The sequence below is a fragment of the Mytilus californianus genome, unplaced genomic scaffold (assembly GCF_021869535.1).
Source record: "Mytilus californianus isolate M0D057914Y unplaced genomic scaffold, xbMytCali1.0.p SCAF_12, whole genome shotgun sequence".
NCBI classification, from domain to species: Eukaryota; Metazoa; Mollusca; class Bivalvia; order Mytilida; family Mytilidae; genus Mytilus; species Mytilus californianus.
The window spans coordinates 50,345,925-50,356,246 of NW_026262604.1; the positions used below are offsets into that span (position 1 = coordinate 50,345,925).

At 32.3% G+C, this 10,322-nt stretch overlaps 1 long non-coding RNA gene across 2 annotated transcripts; it reads left to right on the forward strand.

The window, feature by feature from the left end:
* The first annotated feature begins 379 nt into the window (after positions 1-379).
* Positions 380-8,934, forward strand: LOC127721961 (uncharacterized). Of its 2 annotated transcripts, none has more exons than XR_007991549.1 (5): positions 380-565; positions 2,062-2,082; positions 3,587-3,901; positions 5,166-5,267; positions 7,817-8,934. It is a non-coding gene; the product is annotated as an uncharacterized LOC127721961 (long non-coding RNA). The 2 variants fall into 2 exon arrangements; XR_007991550.1 differs by having other exon boundaries at positions 399-470.
* Positions 8,935-10,322: the final 1,388 nt, after the last annotated feature.

Here is a 10,322-nt window from a genome sequence, read left to right on the forward strand (position 1 = left end):
ATACATTCGAGTCGAATTTTTTTTTCCAGGATAGTCTAAACATCGTTGGTTTTAGAATGTTGTTAAACATTTGTTGTAGAAAAATTAGCACTGAAAATATTGTTTATTAAAATAGTGACTCATAAATATTGTGTAATCAATAACAATGAATAACATCGCTTATTACAAACATACATGTTTTTAATTCTGTTTTTATACATACAGTACATGTCCGTCTATATTTTCTAAATCAAAAATCGTATTTCTTAATGTTATTTCCGGAAGCTTTTTGATCTATTTTCCATCTGACAGAATTTACATCATAATTCTTCAGTTCAATATGTAGGACAATATGCAAACACATTACTTATACATCACAACTTGAGTATATATTTGTGGACACCTTTTTTGCCGTAGGCATCTGCTGCACATTTTCTCAAGGAAAGAATGGGACTTTTACATTTAACGGTTGTATTAGCTGTCGTCCTTGGGTACGGTTGTCATTATTCTGATCAATATGGTGAACGCAATAACAACTTCCGGCATGGAGGACAAAGACGTTCTGGCAATCATTATGGCCACCTTGGTAAGGAATTAATTTATAACACTGGTTACTAAGATTAAACTGAATTTCTATTTTTTTTTTTAAATGACGATTGCTAATGTCAAGAAAAAGTCAAAGTCTCCGATCTATGATTTCATTTCATGTTTAATGATTTCTTTAACAATATTTTTGAGTAGATTTTCTCAATGCAACTCTAATAATCAACCTTCAAATAATTCCAATCAAATACCAAATGATTGACCGTATGCTGACATCTAGGTTTCTTTCTGTAGATTTTTTTGGTGTTATTTCTCGGCGTATATTTGTTTGTATTCATAACTGACTCTTAATTGATCAAAATCTTTAAGGGGGAAACGTATGATAACGTCATATGGTGGCTCATTTGATACAAAGGTTTTATAAATCTACCAAATCATATCCATCAGATGATTATTTGACATGAGGGTCTAGATGGGGTTTACTAAATAGAGAATAATGGAAGAAAAAAAAATAGAGGAGCTAAAAAGCTTCAAATACAATTCAGTTATCTCTATTATAATGCCAAAAATTTAAAGAATTGAAAATAATTGGGTGTAAAAGTATAAAGAATAACTGTGGAAAATAAAAGAATAAGGTAATTGATAACAGCAATGAATGATGCACAGAATAAAGAAATCTTATAATTACAGACTTGCATACTTTACATGCTTAAAATGACTAGGATATCATGTGTTTACGCAAGTTTTTTTCACCTGGACCATTTCCAGATGTAGATAGTTTTGCTATGACCAACATAAAAATATCTAAATTATTGTTTGATGAAGGACGAACGCTTAACGTTCCTTGGCAAAGAGTAATAATAGGAGAATAATATGGATGCCGATTTGATGAGTCAATCACTTTTAATCTGATTTATACTGTTTTACTAATGTTGAACAGTTTCAGCTTATGAACAGGTTGATCACTCGCACACATGTTTAACCCCATCACATTTATAATGTGCCTGGCCCAACTCAGGATCCAATAGTTCAGTGGTTGTCGTTGGTTGTTGTCTTCTATATGCCATTTTCATATTTTATTTATATAATAGATCAGGCCTATCGATTTCTCTGATACCCTTTATACCTTTTATAAACTGTTATGCGGTATAAGATATGCGAAATTCTAGAAGGCAGAAACGAGACCTATACGTGTTTGTTCTTTTGGATCTGGTAGATATATAGTTTGGGAAACATTTAACATTTCATTGATTTTTATATATATACTACGTATGATAATATATTGGTACTCTTTTAAAAATATTTTATGAAAACATTTCTTTTTTGAATTGCTTAAGTGTCTGATGTAATATATCTTCATTGTTTGAATTGTTCTTTATTATATAATATTATATGGCAATCGTTTTTAATTATCTTTATTAAATAAATATATAATATCAATGGTTTGAAATTATCTTAATTTAACAGTATATATCATTAGTTTGTAATTTTCTATATTAAATAATATTCTTTATCAATGGTTTGTAATTTTCTTTCCAGAATGCATGAGAAAATGTAAAGGTATGTAAACAATTAAATGCTATAGTCAACGTGTATAATCGGATTAGAAATGTATTATTATTAACGTATCAATATGAGCATGAAGACATAAGATCAATAATTGTTTATTTTTTTCATGCACGATATTTTGTAAAAATGTTTTGTGTGTGTATTTAATAACGTTTGCTCAATATAAACAGTTAAAAGATTGAAAAGCAAGGAAAATTGTTATGCTTTGATACCAGTTTGGTTTTTTTCTATCGCAGATATCACTTTCAAATAAAAATATTTTTTTATAATTACACTTAAATTATTTCGCCTGACATAAAAGGAATTTGTTTGCCCAGTAGTCAGCATTTCTGTTTTGACGTTACAAAACATTGTTTTTTCGAAATACTAAATATTTCTACCCCAGGAATAGATAACCTTAGCTGTATTTGGCAAAATCTTTCACTTCGTACTTTAATTTGCCTTATTTACTTTTTTGATTCAAGCGTCACTGATGAGTCTGTTGTGGATGAAACGCGCGTCTGGAGTAAAACATTGTTATCCTGATGTCTTTAATGACTGTTTTTTTGCCTGGAAGTACATGAAAAATCTCCATATGAACCATTAAGCTTTACGTTTAGAAATACGATTTGCAGACATATAGTGTATTTTAATTGATCATGTTCATTGTTTAGAACACTGTAATGGGTTTGCTATTAAGCTTAGAAGAATTAACATCCAAGTAGACATGAAATACTTAACATTCTGCCATCAAAATGGTTGTGTATTTTTAAACAATACACAATTCATGCATAGTGACAGATAAATAATTATTGAGGTTACACATTCTCACTAACTCTGCGACATATAGTCTATTGAATGATAAGGTCAAGTTTCATCCTCTGTGTGCATTTCATTGTCTGTTCTGAATTTGATATTATGCACCCAATGAATTGATGTTCTAGTTTCGAAAAATTTATATTAGAAATAAATCATGTTGTTTGTGTCATTAACACGGACTTTACAGGTAAGAACCTCTTATCCGCAAATATCTCTGTGCATGCTCCTGTTTGATATAAGACACTGTTTTGAACTGTGAATGACGCTTATTTACAAAAGTATTAACAAAAATATCGAACTCCAATAGTGTTTAAAGTGTTATTTAACGTGCAAAGAACATGACACACTCTCATACAAAACATTGAATCTATCGTCCCTATTCAAACCGGACCCGACTTAGAATTTTTACATACCGTTAAGAGATACTAATGCCCTCACTTTTGTTCTTTTCCCACAGGTCGGAAAATGGCCAGTATGACCATATTCCTTTTACCTATGTCAAGAGTTGATTAAAGTCTCCCTTCCTTAAACACTTCCAGGGGAGGTTTTGATATATATTCAACAATTGCTTCTTTGTGTCCATTTTTATCACAGTAGTAGATAGTTCTTCAAATCGTGCAAAAATTGATAGCAAATACTATACAAAGAAAACCCCAACATAAATAGTATGAAAAAAAAACAAAATTTAATGTTTCAGCTCGGAAGATAGATTATTGGCAGAGGTTTTGTCCTTCGGAGCCTATTAGAATATACTGTGATGACATATATTCAATTAGAATAAAAACTGCTAAGTATGGAAGCTTACCATGTCGACCGGCTAATATACGATTCAAAGGAAAACTCAAATGTCAAGTTGCTCATGCGAAAGTTTTGGCGCACACTAAAAAAAATTGCGAATACAAAAAAGAATGTACAGGACATACCAGTAGAAAACTATTCGGGAAATTGCCTCTGTTCTACAAAGGTTGTGCCCACAGTCATAAAGTTAGCTTCTATGCTGAATATCAATGCAGTGAGTATGACATTAAGGAAACTTTACTATAAATAAATTATAATTCGCTGGGTACTAATTTTCGTGGATTTCGTGGGTATAGATTAACCACGAATTTTTATATCCAACAAGATAAACATTTCTCATCAAACTGTATGTAAACTTCGGCAAACCACGTAATCAAGTATCAACGAAAAAGTATTTTTGTCTTCAATTTTTGAAAATTGGAACCAATGAAAATGACTGAATCCACGGTAATAACTGCATAATGTATGAGTTGGTGTTATTTGAATTATTTAAGTCTTATGAACTCTGCATTATAAATAATCTATATAAAAGATCCATAAGTACATGTTTTCCATATTAGGGTCTAGTATATATTCGTCAATGCTCTTCAACTTCGTACTTAATTTGGCATTTTAAACTTTTTCTCTCCTGGCGACTCTGATGAGTCCATAGGTATAGGAAGAAGTGGTATGAGTGCCAATGAGACAACTCTCCATACAAGTTACAATTTATAAAAGTAAACCATTATAGGTCAAGGTACGGCCTTCAACACGGAGCATTGGCTCAAACCGAACAGCAAGCTATAAAGGGCTCCAAAAAATTACTATTGTAAAACCATTCAAACGGAAAAACCAACGGTCTAATCTATATAAAAACGAGAAACCAGAAACACGTATGAACTACATAAACAGACGACAACTACTGTAATCAGATTCCTGATGTTTAGTCTGTTTAGTCTGATATCTATGATGAGTGAATGTTATTTGATAGTATGAAAAGCATTCGATGAAATGTTTGACATAATGTAAATATGCGTAAAGTAAGGAATCAATTCCCTGACGTGGCTGCATATCATTACAACCCACACAACAAAAAGAACGCTACCTTAAAATAGGTTTTCCTGAAAAATGACCTTCAAAGGTAAATATCATACTATAGAAAATTAGAAACAAACCTGAAGTTTTATGAGTGTACTTATCATTTGAAAAGCAAGTTTTATGAATGTACTTATCATTTGAAAAGCAAGTTTTATGAATGTACTTATCATTTGAAAAGCAAGTTTTATGAATGTACTTATCATTTGAAAAACAAGTTTTATGAATGTACTTATCATTTGAAAAGCAAACGTAAAATAGCACAACATATGGCACAAGTGGTGCAAGAACTGGTGTCACTCTCCTCTAAACACCTTGCTTTTCGGGCATAAAACTTTATTCAGTACTCAATTCAAATTTTGTAGTCAAAACAGAAAATCAAATTTTATTATTTTTTTTCATAGTACCTTCAAAAACATTTTGTGGAGCTTTTTGCAGATGCCGGAGTGCATCTCGATATATATCTTACGACAAAGGTAGACAACATAGTGCTGCATATTGTAAACGTAAGTAGTTTTCATTACTCAATTAGTTTTCTGGTCTAGTTCCTTTGAATGTTGAATTACGTTTAAAGTCATCCATTAGCATATGTATTACTTAAGCATTTAAAACATGTTATCAGTGTAAACATTTCATTCGGTAAAATTAATGCAAAATAAGCGCGAAAACTAATTTTACCTTAGTTTTCAAACAATAATTATTATGCAAAATTACTTGAAAATAAGTCATATGCCTCTATGCCCTGTTTTATTAATCTTTATCTTTGGTAGAAAATACATCCTTATATGTCATCGGTTATTCGTGTATTATAAAGGACTAAGACACATGGTTAGGGGTTGGTTTGTCTGTAGATCAGTGGTTGTCATTGGTTCATGTCTGTTATATTTTTTTTTCGTAAATTGTTCTGTTATGATTTAGGCCGTTAATTAAAATAAAATTGAGAATGGAAACGGGGAATGAGTCAAAGAGACAACAACCCAACCAAACAGCAGAAAACAGCTCAAGGCCTCCAATGGAGCTTCAACACAGTGCGAAAATCCCGTACCGGCAGGCGGGCTTCAGCTGACCCCTAATCAAAAATAGAAAATTCTCAATTGTATGTCTAAACTCCGAACCATATAAATGAACCAAAATTCAAAACATGCAAGACTAACAAAGGCCAGAGGTTCCTAACTTGGGACAGGCGCAAAAATGCGGCAAGGTTAACAAGTTTTGTGAATTATCAACCCTTCCCCTATACCTCTAGCCAATGTAGAATAAACAAACACACAGCAATACGCACAGTAAAACTCATTTTAAAAGAAGTCCGAGTTCGATATTAGAATAGGTAACAGAATTTGTCTTGTTTGAATTGTTTCACATTTTTCTTGTCGGGGCCTTTTATAGCCAACTATACGGAATGGGATTTCCTGACAGTTGGAGCCCGTTCTGTTGCCTATAATTGCTTACATCCACTTTATTTAACCACTGGTGGATAGTTGTCTCATTGGCAATCATACCACATCTCCTTATTTTTATATAGAAATACCCATATAAATGCTTTGCGCATGCTCAATCAATCTCAAACTTGAGTCACATCATTGGTTGCATGTATGCAGATCGAAAAAGTCATTTCCTGCTTATTACTCGGTCGAGTTCAATTTTACATTTTGTGCGAATTATGTAAACCATGTTTAAACAATCTTAGCATAAGAAAAATTGTTGCAAATCAGCAACTTATTGCTGTGGACTAGTGCAACTACTGAGCGAAGGGAAATAAATCCTATTATTGTAGGTTAATTCAGGTGTACGGCAATATATTTACAAAACATATTCATGATGTGGGTTTGATTATCCGCAACCTTGATATGTTAGAAGTTACCCGAGTTCTTTGTTTATTTCTTTGCTATCTGGTTCTTCGTTATCTCAATTACCTGAAATAACAATGCATTTACATGACCTATAAATATCTTTTAAGATGGCAACAAAACAAAACATATTAATGCATAAACATCGAGTAGTAGACAGCGACATATTCGGTTATGTTTATGTAATGGAAATTCTTAATAATCTTATTCCAATAGAATAGAACATAGAAACAGGGGATGTGTCAACGAAACAACAATCCGACCAAAGAGCAGAAAACATCCTAAGGCCACCAATAGGTCTTCAACGCAGTGAGAAGATCCCACACCTGGAGTCGGGCTTCAGCTTACCCCTAAACAATAATGTATACTAGTTAAGCGAAATGGACACCACACAAAATTACAAAACGTACAAATGAACTTATATTAAAAAAAACTGACACGACCAACAAAGGCTATAACAAATATGTTAATATTAAAATTTCAATCTTATTGTATGTAATATAGATATTTCAATTAAATTAAAGATAATAATGATAGTTATTATGATAATAAAAATAATGATTATGATAACAATAATAATAATAATAATAAAATAATAAGAAGGATGCTAATAATAACTAATACAAAATAAAATTGCTTAATTATTTGATAGATTTTAACGTCAATTACTTTTTCGGAGCATTCCCGGTTTTTGGTGGGGTTCGTGTTGATCAGTCTTTATTTTTCTATGTTGTGTTTTGTGTACTGTTTCTTTTCGTCTTGTCGTCGTTTTTTTTGTTTTTTGCCATTGCATTAAAATTTCAATTTCAAAATATGTAATATAGCTATTTCAATTATATTAATTTTATTTTTCTAATCATACTAATAACGATTATGATAACAAAAAGAATAACAATGATAAAATAATAATAAGGATACTACTACTTATAATGATAATAATAATAATAATAATAATGATGACAATAATAATAATAATAATAATAATAATAATAATAATGATAATAATAATAATGTTGATGATGATGATGATGATGATGATGATGATGATGATGATGATGATGATGATGATGATGATGATGATGATGATGATGAAAAAAAAAAAAATAATAATAATAATAATAATAATAATAATGAATAATAATGCATAATAATAATTCACAATGTTGATTAAGGTACCCACATGCAAATCTATATTATCTATATTACAGAGAACTACAAGAGATTTATAAATTGGTAAAACGTCAAGACTTACTTTCCACGAAGGTGTTATATAGAATAAAATTGCTTAAAAGAGGGACGAAAGATACCAGAGGGACATTCAAACTCATAGATTGAAAACAAACTGACAACCCCATGGCTAAAATAAAAAGACAAACAGACAAATAGTACAGATGACACAACATAGACATGAAAGAAAACTGAAGTCTAAGAAACACGAACCCCACCAAAAACTGGGGGTGATCTCAGGTGCTCCGGAAGGGTAAGCAGATCCTGCTCCACATGTGTCACCCGTCGTGTTGCTTATGTTACTACAAATCCGGTAAATAGTCTAACTCGGTTGGTCACATTCGTGAAAAGGGAAGGGTATTGTAGTTACGACATAAGGAACATATCCGATATCATCTGTGAAACGGTCATTCCATAACGGTCAACCAACTCGTGATGGCGTCCGTAAAATTTACGAAGGGATGAGTTCAACTTCACCATTTGGAAATCTTGTTTTAATAGCTTCCTTGTGAGCAGCAATCCTCTATCAAGGAAATCATGATAGGAAATACAAGCCCGGGAATATCGTATCAATTGGGAGATATATACTCCATATGCAGGCGCTGCTGGAATGTTGCTACATAGAAATATAAAGTTCACAAATGGGAAGCTGAAATCATTTCTTTTGTCGTAAAGTTTTCTTTTCAAACGACCCTCATTGTCAATTTCTAGATGTAAGTCAAGATATGAGGCAGACTTAACTGTATCTGTAGTATCCTTTATCTCTAGTTCGATAGGATAGATTCGTTCAACATAGTCACCAAATTTTGTATTATTTAGTGAGAGAACATCATCTAATAGCGGAACGTAAAGTTTAAGGATATTTAATTGATGGACAGATGTTAACGTCAATTATCTTTTTGGAGCATTCCTGGTTTTTGTTGGGGTTCGATTTGATCAGTCTTTAGTTTTCGATGTTGTGTTTTGCATGTTTTGTGTACTGTTGTTTGTCTTTTCGTCGTTTTTTGTTTTTTGCCATTGCATTGTTAGTATGTTTTCGACTTATGAGTTTGAATGTCCCTTTGGTATCTTTCGCCTCTCTTGCTTCACATTCGACAAACTTAGGGATTATGTACCCTTGTGTTTTTTTATTCCAAATTAAACTGCATTGACATTTGGTAGACACTTACTCAGGATTTTCAACCCTTGATATACATTGTTTTGTAATTTACCTTACCTGTAAAACCTGTCGGAATCTTTGGTCCTCAATGCTCCTCAACTTCGTATTTTATTTGGTATTTGTAAATTTTTTGATTCGCTCGTCCCTGACGAGTCTTTTTTTTTTTGGAGACGAAACACGCGTCTGGCATACAAAATGTTTATCCTGGTATCTATGATGAGTTTATTTACAGCCTTATCACTGTACTGGCATATTCAAAAATTCATCACTAAATCAACAGAGAATTATGGCATGCAATGCTTAAAATGATTTTTCTAGAATAATTTTTAAATCAAAAAGATATTTAACTATAACAAGTACAAATATCATCCTTTTCAAATACATCGTTTCAGTTGCATTCGAACTAAGTAACTCATAACAAGGTTGTTTTTTAAAAGGCAAATGTGTCCAACAAACCAACATGTGACTCAGATACTACATGTAAGTTTCAGAAGTGAAAAATATTCAAATGATAAAATGCAATATCTTCATCGAAGAATTTTAACGACCAAATACAAACAACTGTACTGAGACTGAGCAAAAACAGGGGTGTTTCAGTTGCTCCGGAAGGGTTGAACAGATCCTGCTCCACATGTGGCATCCGTTGTGTTGCTCATGTGAGTACAAATATTCAGCAAGACATTTTACGATTAATCGTATAATCAAATAACTGATGTACCGTATTATTTATAGAGTGAGCGTTTACCAACAAAGCCATTATCTGACCTTGGTGGCAAAATCGTCAATCTTACGCGTTTAGATAACAAAAACTTTTATAAATACCGCTTAATGTTTAACGGTACCTCAATAGAAAAAAAATGATCCGACCTCTTTAGAAAGAGGCACATTATTGCAATATTTGCGCTTGAATTTATTAGTTGGTTGTTTCTTGTCACAAGATGACGTCTAGTGACAAATATTCCATGTTTAGCTGTAAGTAATTGATAAAAATGGCGGGATTTGCAAGGTAGGACTACTGGAATTAAAAGGACAACTCTGGATTGTCACTTGAATGAACGTATTTGGATATGGAACAGAAACTAAGCCTTGCAACAGACCAATGTTCGAACCTTCAAAATTATTCTATATCGTACAGAGAGCTTGATACTCTATTCACAAGGCATAAGATTGTACGTCTCCTTTTCCTGGCGGACATGAATGCGTATTTTGCACTGCACACATCAATCCCACCCTAAGCAATGGTTCAACTGCCCCTAAGTAGAAGTCCAAGTGGCCATATTTCCCTACTCCAGTCACCCTTTATGTTTCAGTGATTGGACCTTTTCAGG